Source organism: Atractosteus spatula, chromosome 10 (assembly GCF_055471065.1).
Source record: "Atractosteus spatula isolate fAtrSpa1 chromosome 10, fAtrSpa1.hap1, whole genome shotgun sequence".
Classification (NCBI taxonomy): Eukaryota; Metazoa; Chordata; class Actinopteri; order Semionotiformes; family Lepisosteidae; genus Atractosteus; species Atractosteus spatula.
The window spans coordinates 27,604,302-27,632,246 of NC_142715.1; the positions used below are offsets into that span (position 1 = coordinate 27,604,302).

Below are 27,945 nucleotides of genomic sequence, written 5' to 3' on the forward strand. Positions count from 1 at the left end.
GTTATTTTAACATGTTTCAGCTGAGGGTGCAACAGGAGTATAAATGAATTTTCCCGCCAGCCGTTCAAAGACCAAAATCCATGAGTGAACATTATTTTCTCAGAAGTTGCCGGCATTGGACTTTGCCGGTGGTAATGAATTATGTCCACAACTGTTGTAGTAGTTCCTTCTTGAAATTCGACACGTGCAAAGCACTCATAATATCATAGGTGTTAAAGTTCGCTGAGTCTATTCGAGTCATGGTGTGTATCCCTGCCTATCATTGAGAGACGGGTAGCTTTTTAACACTCAGATTCCAATCTTCAATGCTTTGTGTGAGAGCTTACATAACTTTCATTTTCTCACATTTTCTGACGACTGTTCCAAAGGGGCACCCTGTCAAATCCGAATACTTTTAAAAAATCTGCCTGCATGTTTGATTATTGTAATTTCATTTCAAAAAAGTTCAATATTGATCATAACTAAAGAAAATAATGATCACGAACAAAAAAGGGATAAAGATGCGAGTCGATCTTGAATCACAGCTGGGTGACACGGGCTTCTGTTCTGATATGGTTGTACGAGAAACAGGAGGAATCGCCTATAGAACATGAGTTGAATCAGGAGTGAGACATTTCGTATACTCTTGCATATGTCAACGCCTGACCTACATCGTAAAACTAAATTAAAAACTAACATTAAGTTGTCAGAGACATTCATTTATATACAAACAAGAGACAGACCAAGTAATAATTCTACATTAGTTCAGGTGGGTAAACCTGAACTAACTAACTAATAAACCTATTAATAATTCTACATTAACGTGTCCTACACTGATCAGACTAATTGACATGGTCTGATTCAGAGCCTGTGCAGTTCGTGCTAATTACAACAACGACAGTTCTGAACCCTCATCACCGAACTGAGCACAAGTTCAGCTGTTCTCCAGTTTTGTTACGCATGGTTTTTCATTGCAATTGAGTTCAGAGCTGGAGCTGATCTCCAGACAGTACAGTGTTTTGGGTAAGTTGTCGAAATTCGCATGAGGCTGCAGACAACTTACCCAAAGTGTTTTCTATAGCTTTCAGGTGCAGTTCATTTATATAAAAGAATGTAAGTGGTATAAACACAATGAGCCAGACTGCAGTCGTACCTATAATCTTCTGACGCGAGGCCTGACGCGTTATTCATTACGTCACTGACCCTGCTATTGTAGGGCTAAAAAAACACGTTTTCTACATTTTTGTCTGTTTAAAAATCACTCTAAAAAAGACAAAGGGTTTGGTTTGCGCTAAAATTCCGCTTCGTTTCGAACGCAAATAAAAACCGTTTTGTTCCAAGAAATCATACATTTGTCACATCCTTCATACTATACTTCTCTCTTGTATTAGTAAAGCATTTTGATTTAAACTGAACAATATATGAAAGGTTTCATCTATACACTTACACATAATAAGTATACGAATAAATACTCTGAAGAAGCCGCAGCTCAGGTATTAGAGAGATTTAAAATCAGATCGGAGGATTTAGAGTCCAGAGTGCAAACCAACAGCTGACACAGGTCTTTTATAGAACCGTTTTGATTTCCTCTACTTTGTCCCCGTGACGTCATTGTCCTGCTCGCAGCCGAGCCCGACACACGCCTGGTTTTTGTCACTGGGCGCACACCCTGCGGTCCATGCGGGTCCTAATACCCCAGTACAATGACAGGGACACTAAACTGTAAACAGGTGTCGTCCTTCGGCTGAGACGTAAAACCAAGGTCCTGACTCTCTGTGATCATTCAGGAGAATGGTGGTGGTGGAGGGGAGTCCCCATTACCTGTAAAGCGCATTGAGTGGAGTATCCAGAACAGCGCTATATAAGTGTAAGCAATAATGATTATATAATAACGTCTCTAGGACGAGGAAATGGTTCTCCCTTACCACTCTTTTCTTTTGTCCTTCCGAAGGTGGATCCGCCCTGCATCTTTTCTCCCGCTTTCTCTTTCCCTTCTTGCTGGGAGTTATTAGGGCCCTTTCTCCGGTCAGCCATTTTGTCCGTCGTCCTGGCAGCCATCTAGTGGCACTGGTGCGGCTGGGGGTGTGGCTTCGGCAGTTTCGGTTCTCTGCGGGGGAGGTGCGGGTTCTTTGTTCTCACCTCTCTCCCTTTGTCTTGAGACCGGTTTCTGCCGGCCGGCTTCCACCACCTGCGCAAACGAAGGTTTGCTTACCTTGCATTGGTGAAGGAGGTGTCCCTCGGCGCCGCATCCGTTGCACTTTTTGGCTGCCCGGCAGGTTTTCGCCAGGTGCCCCTCTTTGTTACAGTTGTGACATCTGACGATGTCACACGTGTTCTCCTTGTGGCATCCTGGGGTAGTAAAGGTACCCCCTGTCGGCTCCGATGTTGAAGCGGGCCGGGGGGTGCTGGAAACCGTCGACGCCCTCTGGGTCCTCTTTCAGGAGGACTCGGTACTGGCGTTTGCCGTACCAGACGCCGCAACTGTCCCTGATCTCCGTCGGTTTGCCCACCACAGTTACATACCTCCCTAGGTACGCTGTTACCAGTTCCATTGGTACGTAGGGGTTGTATGTGAGGACTGTAATGGTCCTCTGGTTTGTCTTCCTCATAGGCTCAGGCCTGAAATCAGAGAAACCGGGGTGCTTACCTTTTTCTCTGATCATTTTCGTTGTCTTTTCATATGAGGCGTCCGTGGCCATGTAGGCCTCCATGTATCTCTCTGCCTTGTTGTCTTGCAGGCAGTAGAGATCTCCGGCCACCAACTGCAGGATCCCTCTCAGGAAGGTAATGAAAAAGGATTTCGCAGTTGGCATCGTCTCTGTTTTCTTGGTCCAGTGGAACCGGATCAGTGTCTTCTTGACTGCCATCTGGAAAGGAGAAAAAAGAAAAAAGGAGAGAAAGAGAGAGAGCAAGGTCCTGTGGAGAGGAGGGTTTAGCTGCTAAAGGAGCAGCGAGGGAGCCCTGGCTTTTGTCCTTGTGTGCAAAGCCCAGCTAGGTGCAGGCGCAGGAGGAGAGAGAGAGAGGGAGCGGATAGTGCTTCCGAGTCTCGAGGAAGAAAGTAAGCACCACGGGCAGGCCACGAGTACCTACTCCCAGCCAAGAGGCCAAGGAGGCGGAGCAAGAGAAAGGGTGAGGGCAGAGGATAGAGCAGAGAGAGAGAACGTTGCTGCCGGATCCCACCCAGCTCAGCTGCTACTTGGCCTTAACCCCCTAGGCTCAACCTAGTGCGATACCAGCTCAAGCACTCTTCAGGATCTTCGATCACCTTCTAGAACTTTGGAAAGACAGGAACTGCAGGCATGCCACTTGCACTTGATCTTAGCCAAAAGGCCGATAACATTGGATTCCAGCTCACTGGCCCTGCAAAACTTAGTTCAAGACTTTAAACTCTCAGACACATATAGATGTATATATCCCACAACAGCAGGATATACATGGTCAGGGAGGAATAGCAGCTCCAGAATTGACTATTGCTTTGTCTCAGCGAGAGTGAAAGTTGTTGGGGTCACTCTTCAGCCTGTCTTCTTCTCAGATCATCAGGCTTTAGGGTGTAGAGTGGAACTCCAGGGCGGGACTGTCTTTGGCCCAGGCCTCTGGAAACTCAACACAAAGCTGCTAGAGAACGAGGGGGTAGTATCCCGCTACAAGGAGAAACTATCACAGTGGCTGTCCTTGCAGTGTCTGTACGGGTCAGTAGGAAAGTGGTGGGAGGAGGTGAAGGTGAGGACAAAGACCTTTTTCATTGCTGAGGGGAGGAAGGCTGCTGCCAGACGGAGAGGAGTGCTAGCCAGGAAACAGAGGCAGCTGCAGCGTCTCTACACGATGCTGCAAAGTGGCTTCGATGTGCTCGAGGATATCACCCTTTTAAAAAAGGACATCTGGAGCATAGCTGAAGAAAGTAGTCGAGGAGTGCTGTTAAGAAGCAGAGTGCAGTTCTTAGAAGAAAATGAGAAGTGTACTCGCTTCTTTTTCAGGAAAGTGGTAGGCTCCAAGTCTGTCATGGAAAGTGTAGTTGATGAGGAGGGACGAGAGAGAACAGAGCCGAGTGCTATCCTCTCCTGCACCGAGGCCTTCTACTCAAGACTGTACAGCTCTACAGAGGTAAAGGATGAAGAAATTCTTTTTTTCACCTCAAAGCTAGAAAACGTTTTGAGTGAAGAAGATAGGGAAGTACTTGAGAGGGATTTGACAGTAGAAGAGCTGAGACAGGCTATGGAGAGCTTACAGAAGGGGAAAACTCCGGGTGTTGACGGGCTCCCTAAAGAATTTTATTGCACCTTTTGGGATCTGCTTCAGGATCCGCTACTGCTCCTAGTCGAGGAAAGCTATAAGACAGAATTGCTGCCTGACTCCTTAAGAGAAGGCACTATCTCTCTCTTGTTTAAGAAAGGAGCAAAGAATGACATAAAGAACTGGAGACCCCTCAGCCTGTTAGGCGTGGACACTAAGATCCTGTCCAAAGCCCTTTTCCTGCACCTACAAAATGTAGTGGCCTCACTGGTAGGGAAAGAACAGACTTGTGGGATAGCAGGACGCCTGATGAGCGACAACCTGGCCTTGTTGAGGGATGTCTGTCTGTACTCGGAGGATCGCTCCCTCCCTCTGTGCATTTTAGGTGTAGACCTAGAAAAGGCCTTTGACCGCCTAAACCGGCAGTACTTAACATCGATACTTGAGCACATGAAGTTTGGCCCCATCATGAGAAAGTGGATTAACCTGCTGTACACAGGTAGCAACAGCAGAGTAATGGTTAATGGCAATAGATCACGCCCCTTTGAAGTCTGTTCAGGGGTGAGGCAGGGCTGCCCATTATCCCCCTTGATATTCGTTTTGGCTATGGAGCCCTTAGCCTGTGCCTTGCGCCAGGATCAGGCCATTAATGGGATACCAGTGCCTGGAAGTGGGGGAGGAGAGGTAAAGACATCTCTATACATGGATGACGTCACCCTGCTCCTCTCTGACAATGCCTCAATTAGTAGAGCTCTGCAGTGCTGTGATAGTTTCTCTTTGGCTTCCTCTGCAAAAATTAACAAATCTAAGAGTGAGATTTTTTATCAGAACTGGAGGGAGCCAAAAGAAGGACATGATCTCAGGCTGCAAGAGAAGAGAATTAAGGTCCTGGGGGTGTATTTTGGAGAAGAGATGGGAACAGTAAATTGGCAGAACAAATTGCCAATCTTAAACAAAAAACTGATGCAATGGAAGGACCGAGACCTCACCATGACAGGGAAGGTGCTGGTCATCAAAGCTGAGCTCTTGCCTGTCTTGCATTTTCTGGCTTCTACCTTCCCAATCCCACACCGTGTTGCGGCGGTGCTGAGGAGATTGATGTTTCAATTTCTATGGGGTGGGAAGCAGGAAAGACTCAGAAGGGAAATAATGTACAGGCCACTACCCTCAGGGAGGAAGTCTGTCCCAGATATTGCTACGAAGCTGCTGTGCATTTTCCTGGCCTCTGTGCTGAGAGGCTTTGCAACAGCACCTGCAGCGCGTACCTGGACTTATTTTTCCAGGCTCTGGATAGGTAGGGAGGTGTTCAGAGTGAGGGGTGTCAGACCCAAGCTGGATGTCCCACTCTCTGACACATGCCCTGCAATCTATGGGACAGTTAAAAGTTTTCTAAGATCTCACCCAATTGGCCATATTCCCCTCCGAGATGTCAGCGTCCAAAATTGGAAGATTTCGTTGCACCCCAGAACAATAGGCAGACCCCTGTGGGCATTTTAACATCAGCCCAAGCAAGGAAAGTGTGGAAACACACATCCTCTAAGTTTCTGTGCAACATTCACAGAGATTTAGCCTGGAGTGTCATCCACCAGTGCTTACCGGTACGAACTTTCTTGTACCGTAGGGGCCTCACCCCCAGCCCTCGCTGCGTTAGGGTGGGCTGCGGCGAGGAGGAGACTGTGACCCATCTCCTGTGGTCCTGCTTTTTTGCTAAGGCCTTCTGGGCACAGTTTGAAGATTGGTTGCAAGCTCTCTCGCCCCAATTTACCCTGACCGCTGCTTTCGTCATATACGGCATCTCTCCTGTCAAACTTCCTCCTGACGTGTTTGACAGGATCTGGGCCGTGGTGAACAGTGGGAAAGACGCCCTGTGGAGAGTGAGGAACATGGGGCTGTTCAAAGGCATCGAGGTCCCAGTCAAGGCAGCAGGGAGCCTGGCCCTGTTCATCACCTGAGAGAACTATTACCTCAGAGATCTGTGGAGAGAAGGGAGGGAGGAAGCAGAAAATCTGTGGGAAATAGAGAGCATAGGTCAATATCTCAAGAAACTGTGAAAAACATTATCATGTTTAAGTAAAGAATGTGATTTGCACCAGAAAAAAAGAAATTGTTGCTATGTAACTGGTACCATGTCAAAATGTAATGAGATGTGATCATATATACTGTTTTAAGTATGTATATTAATGTAAAGCTTTCTAAATTGTGATGTCCTGTACTTTTTTGTGAAAAGAAAATAAAGTTCTTAAAAATCGCCTTTTACTAAAGATTTCCGTGGAGAGGAGCATGAATGAGTTCCATGCAATTTTTGTGCTTCCCTGCCTTCGGGTGGGGCACAGCTGGGCTGGTCAAAGAAAGAAAACAATCGCTGGCAATCACTCTTGTTACTGCGGTTGTGGCCATCTGTCCTGTGAGTCCTGGATCTTCTGATTCCTTCTGATTCCAACTCTTTTCACTGGCGGGCGGGATGTGTCCGGCCGCCGGGGATCTTGGGAACTCGATTTGCATAGCGGCTTCCCAGAGTGCGTCGTTTCCGTACAGTGTGGCCGGTTGTTTTCCGAGTCATCGCGTCGCCGCAGCACGGATTGGGCACGCCCGCGAGCCGAGAGCCGCAGGCGATGAGCCCGGAGCTGAACGGGCCACACCGGCTCGTTTGTGAGGTCAGGTGCATTGCCAACCACGACCGGTAGGGCAGAGGCTTTGGAGGCGGCCTGGGCTCCTGCAGCTGGGTGGCCACGCACTCTGGTTTCTCTTCCTCTTGTACAAATCTTTCGCCTTTTACTAAAGATTTCCGTGGAGAGGAGCATGAATGAGTTCCATGCAATTCTTGTGCTTCCCTGCCTTCGGGTGGGGCGCAGCTGGGCTGGTCAAAGAGAGAAAACAATCGCTGGCAATCGCTTGCAATCGCTCTTGTTACTGCGGTTGTGGCCATCTGTCCCGTGAGTCCTGGATCTCTGGCCTTCTGATTCCCGCTCTTTTCACTGGCGGGCGGGATGTGTCTGGCCGCCGGGGATCTTTGGAACTTGATTTGCATAGCGGCTTCCCAGAGTGCGTCGTTTCCGTACAGGGTGGCCGGTTGTTTTCCGAGTCATCGCGTCGCCGCAGCACGGATTGGGCACGCCCGCAAGCCGAGAGCCGCAGGCGATGAGCCCGGAGCTGAACGGGCCACACCGGCTCGTTTGTGAGGCCAGGTGCATTGCCAACCACGACCGGTAGGGCAGAGGCTTTGGAGGCGGCCTGGGCTCCTGCAGCTGGGTGGCCACGCACTCTGGTTTCTCTTCATCTCGTACAAATCTTTCGCCTTTTACTAAAGATTTCCGTGGAGAGGAGCATGAATGAGTTCCATGCAATTTTTATGCTACCCTGCCTTTGGGTGGGGCGCAGCTGGGCTGGTCAAAGAGAGAAAATAATCGCTCTTGTTACTGCGGTTGTGGCCATCTGTCCCGTGAGTCCTGGATCTCCGGCCTTCTGATTCCTACTCTTTTCACTGGCGGGCGGGATGTGTCCGGCCGCCGGGGATCTTGGGAACTCGACTTGCATAGCGGCTTCCCAGAGTGCGTCGTTTCCGGTACAGTGTGGCCGGTTGTTTTCCGAGTCATCGCGTCGCCGCAGCACGGATTGGGCACGCCCGGAAGCCGAGAGCCGCAGGCGATGAGCCCGGAGCTGAACGGGCCACACCGGCTCGTTTGTGAGGCCAGGTGCATTGCCAACCACGACCGGTAGGGCAGAGGCTTTGGAGGCGGCCTGGGCTCCTGCAGCTGGGTGGCCACGCACTCTGGTTTCTCTTCATTTCGTACAAATCTTTCGCCTTTTACTAAAGATTTCCGTGGAGAGGAGCATGAATGAGTTCCATGCAATTTTTATGCTACCCTGCCTTTGGGTGGGGCGCAGCTGGGCTGGTCAAAGAGAGAAAACAATCGCTCTTGTTACTGCGGTTGTGTCCATCTGTCCCGTGAGTCCTGGATCTCCGGCCTTCTGATTCCTACTCTTTTCACTGGCGGGCGGGATGTGTCCGGCCGCCGGGGATCTTGGGAACTCGATTTGCATAGCGGCTTCCCAGAGTGCGTCGTTTCCGGTACAGTGTGGCCGGTTGTTTTCCGAGTCATCGCGTCGCCGCAGCACAGATTGGGCACGCCCGCAAGCCGAGAGCCGCAGGCGATGAGCCCGGAGCTGAACGGGCCACACCGGCTCGTTTGTGAGGCCAGGTGCATTGCCAACCACGACCGGTAGGGCAGAGGCTTTGGAGGCGGCCTGGGCTCCTGCAGCTGGGTGGCCACGCACTCTGGTTTCTCTTCATCTCGTACAAATCTTTCGCCTTTTACTAAAGATTTCCGTGGAGAGGAGCATGAATGAGTTCCATGCAATTTTTATGCTACCCTGCCTTTGGGTGGGGCGCAGCTGGGCTGGTCAAAGAGAGAAAACAATCGCTCTTGTTACTGCGGTTGTGTCCATCTGTCCCGTGAGTCCTGGATCTCCGGCCTTCTGATTCCTACTCTTTTCACTGGCGGGCGGGATGTGTCCTGCCGCCGGGGATCTTGGGAACTCGATTTGCATAGCGGCTTCCCAGAGTGCGTCGTTTCCGGTACAGTGTGGCCGGTTGTTTTCCGAGTCATCGCGTCGCCGCAGCACGGATTGGGCACGCCCGGAAGCCGAGAGCCGCAGGCGATGAGCCCGGAGCTGAACGGGCCACACCGGCTCGTTTGTGAGGCCAGGTGCATTGCCAACCACGACGGGTAGGGCAGAGGCTTTGGATGCGGCCTGGGCTCCTGCAGCTGAGTGGCCACGCACTCTGGTTTCTCTTCATCTCGTGCAAATCTTTCGCCTTTTACTAAAGATTTCCGTGGAGAGGAGCATGAAAGACCTCCATGCAATTTTTGTGCTTCCCTGCTTTCGGGTGGGGCGCAGCTGGGTTGGTCAAAGAGAGAAAACAAGCCGTAGGCGATGAGCCCGGAGCTGAATGGGCCACACCGGCTCGTTTGTGAGGCCAGGTGCATTGCCAACCACGACCGGTAGGGCAGAGGCTTTGGAGGCGGCCTGGGCTCCTGCAGCTGGGCGGCCACGTACTCTGGTTTCTTTTTATCTCGTACAAATCTTTCGCCTTTTACTAAAGATTAATGGCCGGTTGTTTTCCGAGTCATTGCGCGGTGCCTCCGCCCTCTTGTGGCCTTGCGGCGTCAGAGCAAGAGGCTCCTTCTCGCTGCCTTTCCGCTGTGTTGCAGAGCCCTGAGAGGGAACCTGGAGCGCACACTTTGTGGGGGGCGGGAGACCGCGTTCGCTCTCTGCCCCCGATCTCATGCGCGAGTGCTAAGTCTCACGGCGCCAGCCAGCGGCCAGGAGACAAGTACAATATCGCGGGACAGGGGGGCCTCGTCATTGATTGTTACATATGAGACGGGGATTAGGAGGAGACCCCGACTGATTGGTAAAGGGGAACACTAACACCAGAGTGACAACCGCGTCGTCTCATATTGAGAGACGCCCTGGGATTTCTTAATGGCCAAGGAGGGTCGGGACCTCGGTTTTACGCCTCCCCCGAAGGACGGCGCCTGTTTGTGCAGCAGAGTGTCGCCATCAGGATGCTGGGGCATAAGAAAGCCACACAGACTGCAGGGTGAGCGCTCCCTACTGGTCCCAGTCACACGTCTTGCAGGAGCAGCAGCAACCTGAGCTTTTCCGGGGGGAATCTCCCATCCGGGTGCCGGCTAGGCTCACACCTGCTGGGCTGCCGTGGGTGAGCCCAGTCGAGAGTCGCAGGGTGAGATCTAGTCACCGGGGAGAAACGATACAAGCAAAGGATTACTCGGCTCCCAGCACTTGAAAAGGCCGACAAATGACTCGTTCCCGCCGGAGCTGAATGTACCTGCATGTGTCGTGTCGTCTACTTCCCCCGCCCCGCTGTATTTGTTGTATTGTCTTTGAAGCCGGCCCCCGAGACGAGACGGGCTGTTCCTGTGCCCCAATTAACACTTTACAGGTGCCATTCCCCGGCATTGTGGCCATTGTCGGTGGTCACACGTGATAAGATAAGGTGGAGGAGAGCGGGGCATGCCCAGCGCCAGACATTCAAGGAGGGGGCTGTGCGAGGTGAGGTGAGGTGCGACACGCCGGAGCCCCGACGCTGCTAATGCGGAGCACTTGTTGAACTGGCATTGAAAGGACGTTTGCGCACGGAGCGAGCCTTCCCTGCGGCGGAGCGTGGAAACTTTCTCCCCGCGCTGCAGGAGTTGTGTGCGCTGCAGCGGTGCCGAGAGAACAGCACAGAAGGCAGCAGGCTCTGGAGAGCGGGTAAGAGACAAACCTTGTGGGCAGGCGAGCAGGCCCGTTTTTTGGAAATTGCTGAAAAGGCTCCGGTGTTTGTTCGGTGTGTGGCAGGCGCACGACGCGAGCTTGCGTAGCGATCTGCCGGTCTGGTGTTATGCAAATGAGGCCGAATTGCGTCCCGGGACATGCTGCGAATGCGCATTGGCGACTGCAGATGTGTAGGAAACGGCGCGCTCGTTTTCTCGTTTTGCCCACCCTTTTGAGTGTTAGTGTGGCGTGTGAGTGTGCGAAAGAGTGGGCCCAGCAGGAGGCGGTGGTGTGCGGGGCGAGGAGCTGGCCTAGGCTGCGCGCTTTGTGCTGTGGGTGCGCACCGCTTGCAGGGGCTTGTACAGCTCATACTTACCTGGCAGGGGAGATACCTTGATCAGCCTGTAGGTGGAGTTGTTGGATTGTTTTCTTGTTTTGTGGAAGCAGTGTTTGTTTTGCAGTTTACAAAATGTCAACTTTTGGATCCCGCAAGAATGCTGTGCGTTTTGAGCTTTTGGATGACCTCTTCATGGATCGTATGCAGTTCAGCAGAAAAGTGTTGCAGAAGGAACTTGGCTTTGAACCTCGGCACTTGGATTTCATCTTCGCTCTCCCAGGTCAGAAAGCGTTTGAGGTTGTATTTGCTACCTATCCTCTGTTTGAACAATGTGTGGATGTGTTTGAGGCAAAAAGAGGGAAAGTTCCTGCTCTTGAGAAGATCAACTTGCAGCCTTTGACACAGAGAGAGAGGAAAACCGTGCATGTTGTTATGTTCTCGGAACTGGCAAAGACGGAGGACATTCACACCTGGCTTAACCAGTACTGCACCGTCCACCATGGAACTGAGGTTAGAGATGTTGACGGTATAAAAACAGGAGCAAGGAAATTCGAGGTTCGCTTGCTACCGGACAATGTAAATGGAGGCTTAAGGCACCTGCCCTCTACAATCCGGCTGGGCGCCTGCAATGGCTATGTTTTTTATGTGGGACAACCAAAGGTGTGTCGGCGCTGTGGTGCTGTGGGACACCTGGCATCGTCCTGCACTGTGAAATGCTGCAAGACCTGTGGCAAACAGGGACATTTTAGCCTCTGACTGTTCAATGCTGCCAAAGTGCAATTTATGTGGCTCGGAAGGACACGTTTTTAAGAACTGCCCTCACGCCTACGCCAATAAACTCAAAATGAGAAAGGATGAGGCAGTGCTTGTTTCAGCCAAACCGGCCCGAAAAGCCAAAGCAAACAACAAGTCAAACAAAGAACCCTTGTTGGACAAAGACTCTCAGCCTCCAGCCAGGATCAGTCCTGCTGTGGCTCCGGGGCCGGTGGAAGAGAGATCCACTACGCCCCCACAACCGCAGACTGCACCAGACAAGCACGAGGGTTTGAAAACCCCCGAGAACAGCGAGGACCCCTCCCCCACTCCTGCTCCTCAGAACGAGGGCCAGTGTGGGGCCCCCCGGTGGAGCGGGTCCAGCGAGGATACCCAGGATTCAGTGGAGCTGCTTTTCCCAGACTCTGCAAGTGCTACAGATGCCCTCCTCTCCTCCATCCAGTCCATCACGGAGGATCTGCAGCAGCTGGTGGGTGAGGGGGAAGAGGAGACTGGTGCATCGGCTGCACCCCTTTCCCCTCAGTGCTCCCAGGAGCTGGACGTGAGGAAAAGGAAAAATGACTCTGTTTTCTCCCCGAGCGAGGAGGAAGGAGAGCATGGCGATGGGGACAGCTGGAACCCCTCCACCCCTCCCTCTACCCCCTTCCTTGAAATGGACTCCGTGAACGCTTTTACTGCTGCCACCCTGATGAAGGCTCATTCAGAGGATGGCTGGCAGGAAATTGGTAAGAAGAAAAAGAAAAAGAAGAAGGTAACAGGTGAGACAGAAGAGAAATGTGTTTTGTAAAGACTGGTTCCACTTTCTTATGTAATATGGCTCTAAACATAATTTATCTTAACACCAGAGGTATCAATGACAGAGTTAAATGTCAGTCTGTCTTTGATTACCTCCAGCAGAGAGAGGGAGATGTGTTGATGTTGCAGGAGTGTGCTTTAGCCTATCAAGAGAGGTATAAAAGCTTTGAAGATAGGTGGGATAAAGGGCCTTCTGTTTGGTCAGGGGACAATAACAACAGAGCCTCTGGCGTGGCCATTCTTTTCAAAGGATTTGCTTTCAAATTGAAAAGTATTCAGAGGGTCACTGATGGCAGGTTGCTGTGTGTGGATGTGGAATGGGGGACCGTTAACCTGCGGCTAATCAATGTGTATTGTCCTACTGACGTGGGAGGAAGGGTGGAGCTACTCAAGGCACTCTCCCCCCTATTGTTATGTAGCACAGACGTGATAGTGGGAGGGGATTTTAATTGTATCTTAGAGCACACAGACAGGCAGTCTAGCTCTCCGATAAAATTGGATTCCAGCTCACTGGCCCTGCAAAACTTAGTTCAAGACTTTAAACTCTCAGACACATATAGATGTATATATCCCACAACAGCAGGATATACATGGTCAGGGAGGAATAGCAGCTCCAGAATTGACTATTGCTTTGTCTCAGCGAGAGTGAAAGTTGTTGGGGTCACTCTTCAGCCTGTCTTCTTCTCAGATCATCAGGCTTTAGGGTGTAGAGTGGAACTCCAGGGCGGGACTGTCTTTGGCCCAGGCCTCTGGAAACTCAACACAAAGCTGCTAGAGAACGAGGGGGTAGTATCCCGCTACAAGGAGAAACTATCACAGTGGCTGTCCTTGCAGTGTCTGTACGGGTCAGTAGGAGAGTGGTGGGAGGAGGTGAAGGTGAGGACAAAGGCCTTTTTCATGGCTGAGGGAAGGAAGGCTGCTGCCAGACGGAGAGGAGTGCTAGCCAGGAAACAGAGGCAGCTGCAGCGTCTCTACACGATGCTGCACAGTGGCTTCGATGTGCTCGAGGATATCACCCTTTTAAAAAAGGACATCCGGAGCATAGCCGAAGAAAGTAGTCGAGGAGTGCTGTTAAGAAGCAGAGTGCAGTTATTAGAAGAAAATGAGAAGTGTACTCGCTTCTTTTTCAGGAAAGTGGTAGGCTCCAAGTCTGTCATGGAAAGTGTAGTTGATGAGGAGGGACGAGAGAGAACAGAGCCGAGTGCTATCCTCTCCTGCACCGAGGCCTTCTACTCAAGACTGTACAGCTCTACAGAGGTAAAGGATGAAGAAATTCATTTTTTCACCTCAAAGCTAGAAAACGTTTTGAGTGAAGAAGATAGGGAAGTACTAGAGAGGGATTTGAAAGTAGAAGAGCTGAGACAGGCTATGGAGAGCTTACAGAAGGAGAAAACTCCGGGTGCTGACGGGCTCCCTAAAGAATTTTATTGCACCTTTTGGGATCTGCTTCAGGATCCGCTACTGCTCCTATTCGAGGAAAGCTATAAGACAGAATTGCTGCCTGACTCCTTAAGAGAAGGCACTATCTCTCTCTTGTTTAAGAAAGGAGCAAAGAATGACATAAAGAACTGGAGACCCCTCAGCCTGTTAGGCGTGGACACTAAGATCCTGTCCAAAGCCCTTTTCCTGCGCCTACAAAATGTAGTGGCCTCACTGGTAGGGAAAGAACAGACTTGTGGGATAGCAGGACGCCTGATGAGCGACAACCTGGCCTTGTTGAGGGATGTCTGTCTGTACTCGGAGGATCGCTCCCTCCCTCTGTGCATTTTAGGTGTAGACCTAGAAAAGGCCTTTGACCGCCTAAACCGGCAGTACTTAACATCGGTACTTGAGCACATGAAGTTTGGCCCCATCATGAGAAAGTGGATTAACCTGCTGTACACAGGTAGCAACAGCAGAGTAATGGTTAATGGCAATAGATCACGCCCCTTTGAAGTCTGTTCAGGGGTGAGGCAGGGCTGCCCATTATCCCCCTTGTTATTCGTTTTGGCTATGGAGCCCTTAGCCTGTGCCTTGCACCAGGATCAGGCCATTAATGGGATACCAGTGCCTGGAAGTGGGGGAGGAGAGGTAAAGACATCTCTATACATGGATGACGTCACCCTGCTCCTCTCTGACAATGTCTCAATTAGCAGAGCTCTGCAGTGCTGTGATCGTTTCTCTTTGGCTTCCTCTGCAAAAATTAACAAATCTAAGAGTGAGATTTTTTATCAGAACTGGAGGGAGCCAAAAGAAGGACATGATCTCAGGCTGCAAGAGAAGAGAATTAAGGTCCTGGGGGTGTATTTTGGAGAAGAGATGGGAACAGTAAATTGGCAGAACAAATTGCCAATCTTAAACAAAAAACTGATGCAATGGAAGGACCGAGACCTCACCATGACAGGGAAGGTGCTGGTCATCAAAGCTGAGCTCTTGCCTGTCTTGAATTTTCTGGCTTCTACCTTCCCAATCCCACACCGTGTTGCGGCGGTGCTGAGGAGATTGATGTTTCAATTTCTATGGGGTGGGAAGCAGGAAAGACTCAGAAGGGAAATAATGTACAGGCCGCTACCCTCAGGGGGGAAGTCTGTCCCAGATATTGCTACGAAGCTGCTGTGCATTTTCCTGGCCTCTGTGCTGAGAGGCTTTGCAACAGCACCTGCAGCGCGTACCTGGACTTATTTTTCCAGGCTCTGGATAGGTAGGGAGGTGTTCAGAGTGTGGGGTGTCAGACCCAAGCTGGATGTCCCACTCTCTGACACATGCCCTGCAATTTATGGGACAGTTAAAAGTTTTCTAAGATCTCACCCAATTGGCCATATTCCCCTCCGAGATGTCAGCGTCCAAAATTGGAAGATTTCGTTGCACCCCAGAACAATAGGCAGACCCCTGTGGGCATTTTAACATCAGCCCAAGCAAGGAAAGTGTGGAAACACACATCCTCTAAGTTTCTGTGCAACATTCACAGAGATTTAGCCTGGAGTGTCGTCCACCAGTGCTTACCGGTACGAACTTTCTTGTACCGTAGGGGCCTCACCCCCAGCCCTCGCTGCGTTAGGGTGGGCTGCGGCGAGGAGGAGATGGTGACCCATCTCCTGTGGTCCTGCTTTTTTGCTAAGGCCTTCTGGGCACAGTTTGAAGTTTGGTTGCAAGCTCTCTCGCCCCAATTTACCCTGACCGCTGCTTTCGTCATATACGGCATCTCTCCTGTCAAACTTCCTCCTGACGTGTTTGACAGGATCTGGGCCGTGGTGAACAGTGGGAAAGACGCCCTGTGGAGAGTGAGGAACATGGGGCTGTTCAAAGGCATCGAGGTCCCAGTCAAGGCAGCATGTAGCCTGGCCCTGTTCATCACCCGAGAGAACTATTACCTCAGAGATCTGTGGAGAGAAGGGAGGGAGAAAGCAGAAAATCTGTGGGAAATAGAGAGCATAGGTCAATATCTCAAGAAACTGTGAAAAACATTATCATGTTTAAGTAAAGAATGTGATTTGCACCAGAAAAAAAGAAATTATTGCTATGTAACTGGTACCGTGTCAAAATGTAATGAGATGTGATCATATATACTGTTTTAAGTATGTATATTAATGTAAAGCTTTCTAAATTGTGATGTCCTGTACTTTTTTGTGAAAAGAAAATAAAGTTCTTAAAAATCTTGCTAAAAAAAAAACAAAAAAAAAACTTTTACTAAAGATTTCCGTGGAGAGGAGCATGAATGAGTTCCATGCAATTTTTGTGCTTCCCTGCCTTCGGGTGGGGCGCGGCTGGGCTGGTCAAAGAGAGAAAACAATCGCTCGCAATCGCTCTTGTTACTGCGGTTGTGGCCATCTGTCCCGTGAGTCCTGGATCTCCGGCCTTCTGATTCCCACTCCTTTCACTGGCGGGGGGGGGATCTTGAGAACTTGATTTGCATAGCGGCTTCCCAGAGTGCGTCGTTTCCGGTACAGTGTGGCCGGTTGTTTTCCGAGTCATCGCGTCGCCGCAGCACGGATTGGGCACGGCCGCAAGCCGAGAGCCGCAGGCGATGAGCCCGGAGCTGAACGGGCCACACCGGCTCGTTTGTGAGGCCAAGTGCATTACCAACCACGACCGGTAGGGCAGAGGCTTTGGAGGCGGCCTGGGCTCCTGCAGCTGGGCGGCCACGCACTCTGGTTTCTCTTCATCTCGTACAAATCTTTCGCCTTTTACTAAAGATTTCCGTGGAGAGGAGCATGAATGAGTTCCATGCAATTTTTGTACTTCCCTGCCATCGGGTGGGGCGCGGCTGGGCTGGTCAAAGAGAGAAAACAATCGCTCGCAATCGCTCTTGTTACTGCGGTTGTGGCCATCTGTCCCGTGAGTCCTGGATCTCCGGCCTTCTGATTCCCACTCTTTTCACTGGCGGGCGGGATGTGTCCGGCCGCCGGGGATCTTGGGAACTCGATTTGCATAGCGGCTTCCCAGAGTGCGTTGTTTCCGGTACAGTGTGGCCGGTTGTTTTCCGAGTCATCGCGTCGCCGCAGCACGGATTGGGCACGCCCGCAAGCCGAGAGCCGCAGGCGATGAGCCCGGAGCTGAACGGGCCACACCGGCTCGTTTGTGAGGCCAGGTGCATTGCCAACCACGACCGGTAGGGCAGAGGCTTTGGAGGCGGCCTGGGCTCCTGCAGCTGGGCGGCCACGTACTCTGGTTTCTTTTTATCTAGTACAAATCTTTCGCTTTTTACTAAAGATTTCCGTGGAGAGGAGCATGAATGAGTTCCATGCAATTTTTGTGCTTCCCTGCCTTCGGGTGGGGCGCAGCTGGGTTGGTCAAAGAGAGAAAACAATCGCTCGCAATCGCTCTTGTTACTGCGGTTGTGGCCATCTGTCCCGTGAGTCCTGAATCTCCGGCCTTCTGATTCCCACTCTTTTCACTGGCGGGCGGGATGTGTCCGGCCGCCGCGGATCTTGGGAACTCGATTTGCATAGCGGCTTCCCAGAGTGCGTCGTATCCGGTACAGTGTGGCCGGTTGTTTTCCGAGTCATCGCGTCGCCGCAGCACGGATTGGGCACGCCCGCAAGCCAAGAGCCGCAGGCGATGAGCCCGGAGCTGAACGGGCCACACTGGCTCGTTTGTGAGGCCATAGATCACCTTTCCATCCTCCAGGTTTTCCTCCCAAAACCTACGGTACCAACGGCAACCCCTGCTGGCCGAGGGAGCAAAAGCTTGCAGCACCTGGTATTCCCAGGCAGTCTCCCATCCAAGTACTAACCAGCCCCAACCCTGCTTAGCTTCCAAGATCAGACGAGATCGGGAACATTCAGGGTGGTGTGGCTGCAAGCAAAGGACATGGCCCCTGACTCGGTACTTGAAGCTGTGTGTGGCTGGGGCTCCGTGCCCCCCGAGCGGGACTGAAGGATCGTTCGTGTGCAGCTATTTGGAAAGGAGCTTCTTTCCAAATCGCATTGTGTACCTGGATTTTGGCGAATGTGCTCCCTTGTGTTGACTTGTCCCGCACTGGAGGAGAACAAACAAACTGCTCGGAGGAGCACAAGGCAAGTCTTCACAAGACAAAAACCTCCAATGCACAGCACTCAAAACATTTCTGGGCTGTCGCGTGTTTATTTCAGCACATAAAGCGCACCAGTCCAACACGTCGGCCGGGCGCGCGGCGCCTCCGCCCTCTTGTGGCCTTGCGGCGTCAGAGCAAGAGGCTCCTTCTCGCTGCCTTTCCGCTGTGTTGCAGAGCCCTGAGAGGGAACCTGGAGCGCACACTTTGTGGGGGGTGGGAGACCGCGTTCGCGCTCTGCCCCCGATCTCTTGCGCGAGTGCTAAATCTCACGGCGCCAGCCAGCGGCCAGGAGACAAGTTTAATATCGCGGGACAGGGGGGCCTCGTCATTGATTGTTACATATGAGACGGGGATTAGGAGGAGACCCCGACTGATTGGTAAAGGGGAACACTAACACCAGAGTGACACCCGCGGTGTCTCATTTTGAGAGACGCCCTGGGATTTCTTAATGGCCAAGGAGGGTCGGGACCTCGGTTTTACGCCTCCCCCGAAGGACGGCGCCTGTTTGTGCAGCAGAGTGTCGCCATCAGGATGCTGGGGCATAAGAAAGCCACACAGACCGCAGGGTGAGCGCTCCCTACTGGTCCCAGTCACACGTCTTGCAGGAGCGGCAGCAACCTGAGCTTTTCCGGGGGGAATCTCCCATCCGGGTGCCGGCTAGGCTCACACCTGCTGGGCTGCCGTGGGTGAGCCCAGTCGAGAGTCGCAGGGTGAGATCTAGTCACCGGGGAGAAACGATACAAGTGAAGGATTACTCGGCTCCCAGCACTTGAAAAGGCCGACAAATGACTCGTTCCCGCCGGAGCTGAATGTATCTGCATGTGTCGTGTCGTCTACTTCCCCCGCCCCGCTGTATTTGTTGTATTGTCTTTGAAGCCGGCCCCCGAGACGAGACGGGCTGTTCCTGTGCCCCAATTAACACTTTACAGGTGCCATTCCCCGGCATTGTGGCCATTGTCGGTGGTCACACGTGATAAGATAAGGTGGAGGAGAGCGGGGCATGCCCAGCGCCAGACATTCAAGGAGGGGGCTGTGCGAGGTGAGGTGAGGTGCGACACGCCGGAGCCCCGACGCTGCTAATGCGGAGCACTTGTTGAACTGGCATTGAAAGGACGTGTGCGCACGGAGCGAGCCTTCCCTGCGGCGGAGCGTGGAAACTTTCTCCCCGCGCTGCAGGAGTTGTGTGCGCTGCAGCGGTGCCGAGAGAACAGCACAGAAGGCAGCAGGCTCTGGAGAGCGGGTAAGAGACAAACCTTGTGGGCAGGCGAGCAGGCCCGTTTTTTGGAAATTGCTGAAAAGGCTCCGGTGTTTGTTCGGTGTGTGGCAGGCGCACGACGCGAGCTTGCGTAGCGATCTGCCGGTCTGGTGTTATGCAAATGAGGCCGAATTGCGTCCCGGGACACGCTGCGAATGCGCATTGGCGACTGCAGATGTGTAGGAAACGGCGCGCTCGTTTTCTCGTTTTGCCCACCCAAATTGAGCACGGATACAATAGTGGTACAGCCATTCACTGTTTGACATGTCTGCACTGGTACAGAACCTAGCAATCAGAAAACGGGTGAAACTGTCTTGAGAATTAGCATACAGTACCGAGGCCCCCATGACCAAATAAAGGCTAACCTCGATAATCAGCCTAAATAATGCAGACTATAGCAAAACGACTGACTTTGAAAAGGGAATGAATGTCCGGAAGGAGTAGTGGAACCAGCTTGTAATGCTTCTCCGGACTTCTAACTAAAAGAAACCGGGAACCAGCAGTGGCATCGACTCCTTTCGAACTGGGATCCTATCGCAGCTCGTGGTGTCGTAACTTTTCCTTATCCGATATTGGACCAAGCACATCAGGGGAGAGCGCGAACGCAGTCCCCCACTACCAGAAATTATGCAGTCGAGATTCCCACATTTGGGGAATTCGCAGGGGTCAGCACATCCGGAGTGCAATGGCCGAGCCTCCCCCTGGGTGAACCGATTTTTTAAGAACTTTATTTTTTTTTCATAAAAAAATTCTGGACATCACAAATTAGAAAGGTTTACATTAATATACATACTTAAAACAGTATATATGATCACATCTCATTACATATTGACACGGTACCAGTTACATAGCAACAATTTTCTTTTTTTCTGGTGCAAATCACATACTTTACTTAAACATGATAATGTTTTTCACAGTTTCTTGAGATATTGACCTATGCTCTCTATTTCCCACAGATTTTCTGCTTCCTCCCTCCCTTCTCTCCACAGATCTCTGAGGTAATAGTTCTCTCGGGTGATGAACAGGGCCAGGCTACATGCTGCCTTGACTGGGACCTCGATGCCTTTGAACAGCCCCATGTTCCTCACTCTCCACAGGGCGTCTTTCCCACTGTTCACCACGGCCCAGATCCTGTCAAACACGTCAGGAGGAAGTTTGACAGGAGAGATGCCGTATATGACGAAAGCAGCGGTCAGGGTAAATTGGAGCGAGAGAGCTTGCAACCAATCTTCAAACTGTGCCCAGAAGGCCTTAGCAAAAAAGCAGGACCACAGGAGATGGGTCACAGTCTCCTCCTCGCCGCAGCCCACCCTAACGCAGCGAGGGCTGGGGGTGAGGCCCCTACGGTACAAGAAAGTTCGTACCGGTAAGCACTGGTGGATGACACTCCAGGCTAAATCTCTGTGAATATTGCACAGAAACTTAGAGGATGTGTGTTTCCACACCTTCCTTGTTTGGGCTGATGTTAAAATGCCCACAGGGGTCTGCCTATTCTTCTGCGGTGTAACGAAATCTTCCAGTTTTTGGACGCTGACATCTCGGAGGGGAATATGGCCAATTGGGTGAGATCATAGAAAACTTTTAACTGTCCCATAAATTGCAGGGCATGTGTCAGAGAGTGGGACATCCAGCTTGGGTCTGACACCCCACACTCTGAACACCTCCCTACCTACCCACAGCCTGGCAAAAAAAGTCCAGGTATGCGCTTCAGGTGCTGGTGCAAAGCCTCTCAGCACAAAGGCCAGGAAAACGCACAGCAGCTTCATGGCAATATCTGGGACAGACTTCCTCCCTGAGAGTAGCGGCCTGTACATTATTTCCCTTCTGAGTCTTTCCTGCTTCCCACCCCATAGAAAATGAAACATCTCCTCAGCACCCCCGCAACACGGTGTGGGATTGGGAAGATAAAAGCCAGAAAATTCAAGGCAGGCAAGAGCTGGGCTTTTATGACCAGCACCTTCCCTGTCATGGTGAGGTCTCGGTCCTTCCATTGCATCAGTTTTTTGTTTAAGATTGGCAATTTGATCTGCCAATTTACTGTTCCCATCTCTTTTCCAAAATACACCCCCAGGACCTTAATTCTCTTCTCTTGCAGCCTGAGATCATGCCCTTCTTTTGGCTCCCTCCAGTTCTGATAAAAAATCTCACTCTTAGATTTGTTAATTTTTGCGGAGGAAGCCAAAGAGAAACGATCACAGCACTGCAGAGCTCTGCTAATTGAGACATTGTCAGAGAGGAGCAGGGTGACGTCGTCCATTTATAGAGATGTATTTACCTCTCCCCCCCACTTCCAGGCACTTGTATCCCATTAATGGCCTGATCCTGGCGCAAGGCACAGGCTAAGGGCTCCATAGCCAAAACGAATAACAAGGGGGATAATGGGCAGCCCTGCCTCACCCCTGAACAGACTTCAAAGGGGCGTGATCTATTGCCATTAACCATTACTCTGCTGTTGCTACCTGTGTACAGCAGGTTAATCCACTTTCTCATGATGGGGCCAAACTTCATGTGCTCAAGTACCGATGTTAAGTACTGCCGGTTTAGGCGGTCAAAGGCCTTTTCTAGGTCTACACCTAAAATGCACAGAGGGAGGGAGCGATCCTCCGAGTACAGACAGACATCCCTCAACAAGGCCAGGTTGTCGCTCATCAGGCGTCCTGCTATCCCACAAGTCTGTTCTTTCCCTACCAGTGAGGCCACTACATTTTGTAGGCGCAGGAAAAGGGCTTTGGACAGGATCTTAGTGTCCACGCCTAACAGGCTGAGGGGTCTCCAGTTCTTTATGTCATTCTTTGCTCCTTTCTTAAACAAGAGAGAGATAGTGCCTTCTCTTAAGGAGTCAGGCAGCAATTCTGTCTTATAGCTTTCCTCGAATAGGAGCAGTAGCGGATCCTGAAGCAGATCCCAAAAGGTGCAATAAAATTCTTTAGGGAGCCCGTCAGCACCCGGAGTTTTCCCCTTCTGTAAGCTCTCCATAGCCTGTCTCAGCTCTTCTACTGTCAAATCCCTCTCAAGTACTTCCCTATCTTCTTCACTCAAAACGTTTTCTAGCTTTGCGGTGAAAAAAAGAATTTCTTCATCCTTTACCTCTGTAGAGCTGTACAGTCTTGAGTAGAAGGCCTCGGTGCAGGAGAGGATAGCACTCGGCTCTGTTCTCTCTCGTCCCTCCTCATCAACTACACTTTCCATGACAGACTTGGAGCCTACCACTTTCCTGAAAAAGAAGCGAGTACACTTCTCATTTTCTTCTAAGAACTGCACTCTGCTTCTTAACAGCACTCCTCGACTACTTTCTTCGGCTATGCTCCGGATGTCCTTTTTTAAAAGGGTGATATCCTCGAGCACATCGAAGCCACTATGCAGCATCGTGTAGAGATGCTGCAGCTGCCTCTGTTTCCTGGCTAGCACTCCTCTCCGTCTGGCAGCAGCCTTCCTTCCCTCAGCCATGAAAAAGGCCTTTGTCCTCACCTTCACCTCCTCCCACCACTCTCCTACTGACCCGTACAGACACTGCAAGGACAGCCACTGTGATAGTTTCTCCTTGTAGCGGGATACTACCCCCTCGTTCTCTAGCAGCTTTGTGTTGAGTTTCCAGAGGCCTGGGCCAAAGACAGTCCCGCCCTGGAGTTCCACTCTACACCCTAAAGCCTGATGATCTGAGAAGAAGACAGGCTGAAGAGTGACCCCAACAACTTTCACTCTCGCTGAGACAAAGCAATAGTCAATTCTGGAGCTGCTATTCCTCCCTGACCATGTATATCCTGCTGGTGTGGGTTATATACATCTATATGTGTCTGAGAGTTTAAAGTCTTGAACTAAGTTTTGCAGGGCCAGTGAGCTGGAATCCAATTTTATCGGCCTTTTGGCTAAGATCAAGTTCAAGTGGCATGCCCGCAGTTCCTGTCTTTCCAAAGTTCTAGAAGGCGATCGAAGATCCTGAAGAATGCTTGAGCTGGTATCACCCTAGGTTGAGCCTAGGGGGTTAAGGCCAAGCAGCAGCTGAGCTGGGTGGGATCCAGCAGCAACGTTCTCTCTCTCTGCTCTATCCTCTCCCCTCCCCCTTTCTCTTGCTCCGCCTCCTTGGCCTCTTGGCTGGGAGTAGGTACTCGTGGCCTGCCCGCAGTGCTTGCTTTCTTCCTCGACACTCGGAAGCGCTATCCGCTCCCTCTCTCTCTCTCTGCCTCCTTGGCCTCTTGGCGGGGAGTAGGTACTCGTGGCCTGCCCGCAGTTCTTACTTTCTTCCTTAAGACTCAGAAGCACTATCCGCTCCCTCTCTCTCTCTCCTCCTGCGCCTGCACCTAGCTGGGCTTTGCACACAAGGACAAAGGCCAGGGCTCCCTTGCTGCTCCTTTAGAAGCTAAACCCTCCTCTCCACAGGACCTTCCTCTCTCTCTTTCTTTCCTTTTTTCTTTTTTCTCCTTTCCAGATGGCAGACAAGAAGACACTGATCCGGTTCCACTGGACCAAGAAAACAGAGACGATGACAACTGCGAAATCCTTTTTCATTACCTTCCTGAGAGGGATCCTGCAGTTGGTGGCCGGAGATCTCTACTGCCTGCAAGACAACAAGGCAGACAGATACATGGAGGCCTACATGGCCACGGACGCCTCATATGAAAAGGCAACGAAAATGATCAGAGAAAAAGGTAAGCACCCCGGTTACTCTGATTTCAGGCCGGAGACTATGAGGAAGACGAACCAGAGGACCATCACAGTCCTCACATACAACCCCTACGAACCAATGGAACTGGTAACAGCGTACCTAGGGAGGTATGTAACTGTGGTGGGCAAACTAACGGAAATCAGGGACAGTTGCGGCGTCTGGTACGGCAAACGCCAGTACCGAGTCCTCCTGAAAGAGGACCCAGAGGGCGTCGACGGTTTCCAGCACCCCCCGGCCCGCTTCAACATCGGAGCCGACAGGGGGTACCTTTACTACCCCAGGATGCCACAAGGAGAACACGTGTGACATCGTCAGATGTCACAACTGTAACAAAGAGGGGCACCTGGCAAAAACCTGCCGGGCAGCCAAAAAGTGCAACGGATGCGGCGCCGAGGGACACCTCCTTCACCAATGCAAGGTAAGCAAACCTTCGTTTGCGCAGGTGGTGGAAGCCGGCCGGCAGAAACCGGTCTCAAGACAAAGGGAGAGAGGTGAGAACAAAGAACCCGCACCTCCCCCGCAGAGAACCGAAACTGCCGAGGCCACACCCCCAGCCGCACCAGTGCCACAAGATGGCTGCCAGGACGACAGACAAAATGGCTGACCAGAGAAAGGGCCCTAATAACTCCCAGCAAGAAGGGAAAGAGAAAGCGGGAGAAAAGATGCAGGGCGGATCCACCTTCGGAAGGACAAAAGAAAAGAGTGGTAAGGGAGAACCGTTTCCAAGTCCTAGAGGAAACGGAACTTTCTTCCACCGAGGCCCAGGAACAACCGGAGGAGGCAGCCCAGGAAATGGAAACCCTCCCCCCCGAGGCCCAAAGACGACAGGAAGTGACAGCCCAGGAAACAGAACCCCCCTCCCCCAAGGCCCAGGGACAACAGGAAGAGGCAGCCCAGGAAGTCGGAACCCCCTCCCCCAAGGACCAGGAGCAACTGGAGGTCCCCGAAACTCCTGGAGAAAGGGAAGAAAAAAGCCTTCCTGAAGCGATAGTGGAGAGTATCCTCAAGGAAGACGAGGATTACTTTGAAGCCGCCCTGGAGCCGGGACTGATGGTAGGGCTGGACCTGTCCAGCATGTTTACCTTTCAGTCCCCAGCGAGACCTGGAGGGAGCCCAGCATATTCCCCCCAGGACCCGAACGAGAGGAGTTACAGGCTAAACAGTGCCCAGATGTAGACTCCCAAGTTTCCACTGTAACCACAAAGAGAGGAGGTTCAACTTTCACTTGTTTAATCATGATTGTGAAACTTACCTTTCTAACAACTAACGTGAGAGGGCTAATAGACCCGTTGAAAAGACGGGGAGTCTTTCATGATCTGGCCTCAAAGTCTTTCTCAGTTTGTTTCTTACAGGAGGTCCACCTGAAGGATGAAAGCGACAAGCTGACATTCACCAGGGAATGGACGAAGGGAGAATCATGCTGGAGCGTAGGAGGGGTCCACTCTTCCGGAGTGGGAATCCTCCTCGGAAACCCAGAGATGACGCTGGTTTCCTCCTTCTCGGAGGTGCAGGGCCGGATCCTGGTCGCAGACATCGACTGGAGGGGGCAGAAGTTGAGAGCGATTAACGTCTATACTCCAACAGAACCCTCTATCCTGAAGGAAGTGTTTGCTGACCTGGCCAGCTGCTGCACCACCAACAGACAGGTGGTGCTTGGCGGGGACTTCAACGTCGACCGGGAGAAGGGGAGCGACGCTAGCTCGGCAGAGCTGGAGTCGCTACTCAAGCAGTTCTCCCTGGTAGACGGTTTCAGACGGTGCCGCCCTAACGACGCCGGAACGACATGGAAAAACTCCCGGGGAGTGTGACGGTGGTGGCTAACACCAACCTGCCGGCATTCGGTTGTGGGTACTGGAAGCTGAACCAGGAGATACTGGAGGAAGACGACTTCAAGGCACTGTTCTGTAAAGACTACGCAAGCTGGGTCGATCTGAGAGACGGCTACAGCTCCATGGTGGAATGGTGGGAGTCGGTGAAAGACAGGACCTGAACCCTGGCGCAGACGTATTGCAGACGGAAGGTGGCCAGGGAGAGGAAGGAAGCTGCACGACTCCAGAGACAACTAGAGGAGGAGTACAGCTCGGCTAACGGGGGAGGAGCCTTCAATTCAGCCCGGGCACGGGACCTGAAGGAGAGGCTCCGCAAACTCAATCAGGTCCGAGGAGCCCAGAAAAAGAGGGTGATCCACGGCCTGAGACAGGGAGATGGAGAGGAAGTGCTGGACGAGAGCGACAAGGTAGAAGCGGCCACCGCTTTCTACACGGAGCTCTTTTCAGAAAAGCAGACGGAGGTGAGGGCAGGCGATGCTTTTCTGGAGGAGCTGAAGGCTCGAGTACCGGAGGAGGTGAGGGAGGACTTGGAGGGTCCGATCGCGGCCGAGGAGCTGAAGGCGGCGCTCTTGTCCATGGGGAATGGCAAGGTGCCAGGGCCGGACGGACTCCCCAAGGAATTCTACACCTGCTTCTGGGACACCCTGGCGGCAGATCTGGTGGAAGTGGCGCAGGAGATCTTCCGCCGGGGGAAACTCGGAGACACCATGAGGGAGGGCATCATCTCCCTGCTCTTCAAGAGCCCTTAGCAGAGACGGTGAGACGGGACCCTGGAGATACCGGGAGGCACGGGGGAGACCCTGAAGATCTCCCAGTACGCCGACGACACAACGCTGTTCCTGAGGTCGGACAGGGGGTTGAGGAGGCCCCTGCAGGTCATGGAGCAATACTCCAGAGCCTCGGGGTCGAAACTCAACCGCCGAAAGAGCAAACTGAAGTTCTTCGGGCCCTGGAAGCACAGGACGATGGCGCCGGAGGGTCTCGAGCTCTGCACGGAGCCACTCAAAATACTGGGGGTTTCCTTCCAGAGCCAGGACAACGAGACCAACAACTGGACCAAGAGGATCGCCAAGGTGAACGTGAAGCTGGGTCTGTGGAAAACGCGGTCGCTGTCCTACACAGGGAAAGTGATGGTGTTGAAAGCAGACATCCTTCTGGCTTTGGTTTACCTGGCGGTGGTGTACCCGCTGCCGGCCAGACTCAGACGAGCACTGCAAGGGATGATCTTTGGCTTCGTCTGGGGCGGCAAGTACGAGTACATCACGAGAAACCGGATGTGTCAGCCAGTCGAGGAAGGGGGTCGAGATGTCCCACATTTCCCCCTGAAACTCGACTGCATCGTCTACTGCAAGCTCTGTTGGGCGCTGCGGGAGCCCATCGGCCACAAGTACTAGTACTTTGTCAGGCTGTGGCTCTCCATCCCAATGAGGCACTTGGTCCAGTGGTCAAACACTGGGCCCAAGGCAGAGATGCGACTGGAGTTCTACATCCACGCTGTCAAGTGGAGCAGGAGGTACGAGGCCACGAGACAGCCAGAGCTCTGCACCAACCACAGAGCCCTGTACAAAGAGGTGAGGGGGCATTTGGTCGCTGACGAAAGGCTGCAGGTTCCCAGTCAAGTCTGGGAAAGGACACAGACCAAAGAACTTGACAACCAACTTAAGGACCTCAACTGGATGGCTGTACACAAGAGACTGGCTACCAGAAAGGTCCTCTACAGACACTCGATCTCCAGGAATCCGCATTGCCCCCGGGACACGTGTTTTGTCGAGGAGACTCAGGAACACGTGTTCTGGAGCTGCTCCTTCGCCAAGGCGGTGTGGGGCAGAATGGACAACATTATGCAACTCCTGGGAACGGGTGCGGTGCTCAGTTACCAGTACATTCTGCTGGGGGCTGGCACCCACCGGACTGGACAAGGGGACACAGGACCTGCGGGGGCTGCTGCTGTCCCTCACAAAACAAGGACTGTGGAAGGCGAGGAACACTCTCATCCGGCACAACATAAAGTGGGGGGCGAGGGAGATGCAGGAGAGGATCCTGGTGGACCTCAGGAGGAGGACGAAGCGCCACGTCGCCAAATGGGGTTTCCCCACGGCGAGGGAGCGCTGGAAAGGACTTTGGGCCCTATACAGGGATTAAAGGACAATAGCAAGTGGTAGGTTTGGAGGGACTCTCTTAATTGCACAAATCCGCCCCCACTTGCAAAGATTGATAACGGACAATCAATCTCCGTTCCGCCGTTGTTTTTGTATTACATGGAGTGTCAATATGTGTGAGATGTTCCTT

At 52.1% G+C, this 27,945-nt stretch overlaps 7 non-coding genes and 2 pseudogenes across 7 annotated transcripts; 7 read left to right on the top strand and 2 right to left on the bottom strand.

The window, feature by feature from the left end:
* The first annotated feature begins 6,940 nt into the window (after positions 1 to 6,940).
* LOC148827213 (U5 spliceosomal RNA) lies at positions 6,941 to 7,054 on the top strand. Its single transcript, XR_016093244.1, has one exon. It is a non-coding gene; the product is annotated as a U5 spliceosomal RNA (small nuclear RNA).
* Positions 7,055 to 7,466: 412 nt separating this feature from the next.
* Positions 7,467 to 7,581, top strand: LOC148827214 (U5 spliceosomal RNA). Its single transcript, XR_016093173.1, has one exon. It is a non-coding gene; the product is annotated as a U5 spliceosomal RNA (small nuclear RNA).
* Positions 7,582 to 7,973: 392 nt separating this feature from the next.
* LOC148827215 (U5 spliceosomal RNA) lies at positions 7,974 to 8,088 on the top strand. Its single transcript, XR_016093132.1, has one exon. It is a non-coding gene; the product is annotated as a U5 spliceosomal RNA (small nuclear RNA).
* Positions 8,089 to 8,480: 392 nt separating this feature from the next.
* Positions 8,481 to 8,595, top strand: LOC148827216 (U5 spliceosomal RNA). The gene has a single exon (XR_016093174.1). It is a non-coding gene; the product is annotated as a U5 spliceosomal RNA (small nuclear RNA).
* A 392-nt stretch (positions 8,596 to 8,987) lies between these two features.
* On the top strand, positions 8,988 to 9,104 carry LOC148827217 (U5 spliceosomal RNA). Its single transcript, XR_016093248.1, has one exon. It is a non-coding gene; the product is annotated as a U5 spliceosomal RNA (small nuclear RNA).
* Positions 9,105 to 16,519: 7,415 nt separating this feature from the next.
* Positions 16,520 to 16,634, top strand: LOC148827218 (U5 spliceosomal RNA). Its single transcript, XR_016093184.1, has one exon. It is a non-coding gene; the product is annotated as a U5 spliceosomal RNA (small nuclear RNA).
* A 402-nt stretch (positions 16,635 to 17,036) lies between these two features.
* Positions 17,037 to 17,153, top strand: LOC148827219 (U5 spliceosomal RNA). Its single transcript, XR_016093238.1, has one exon. It is a non-coding gene; the product is annotated as a U5 spliceosomal RNA (small nuclear RNA).
* A 407-nt stretch (positions 17,154 to 17,560) lies between these two features.
* Positions 17,561 to 17,679, bottom strand: LOC148827220 (5S ribosomal RNA; annotated as a pseudogene).
* Positions 17,680 to 19,751: 2,072 nt separating this feature from the next.
* LOC148827221 (U1 spliceosomal RNA) lies at positions 19,752 to 19,890 on the bottom strand (annotated as a pseudogene).
* Between the last annotated feature and the right edge of the window lie 8,055 nt (positions 19,891 to 27,945).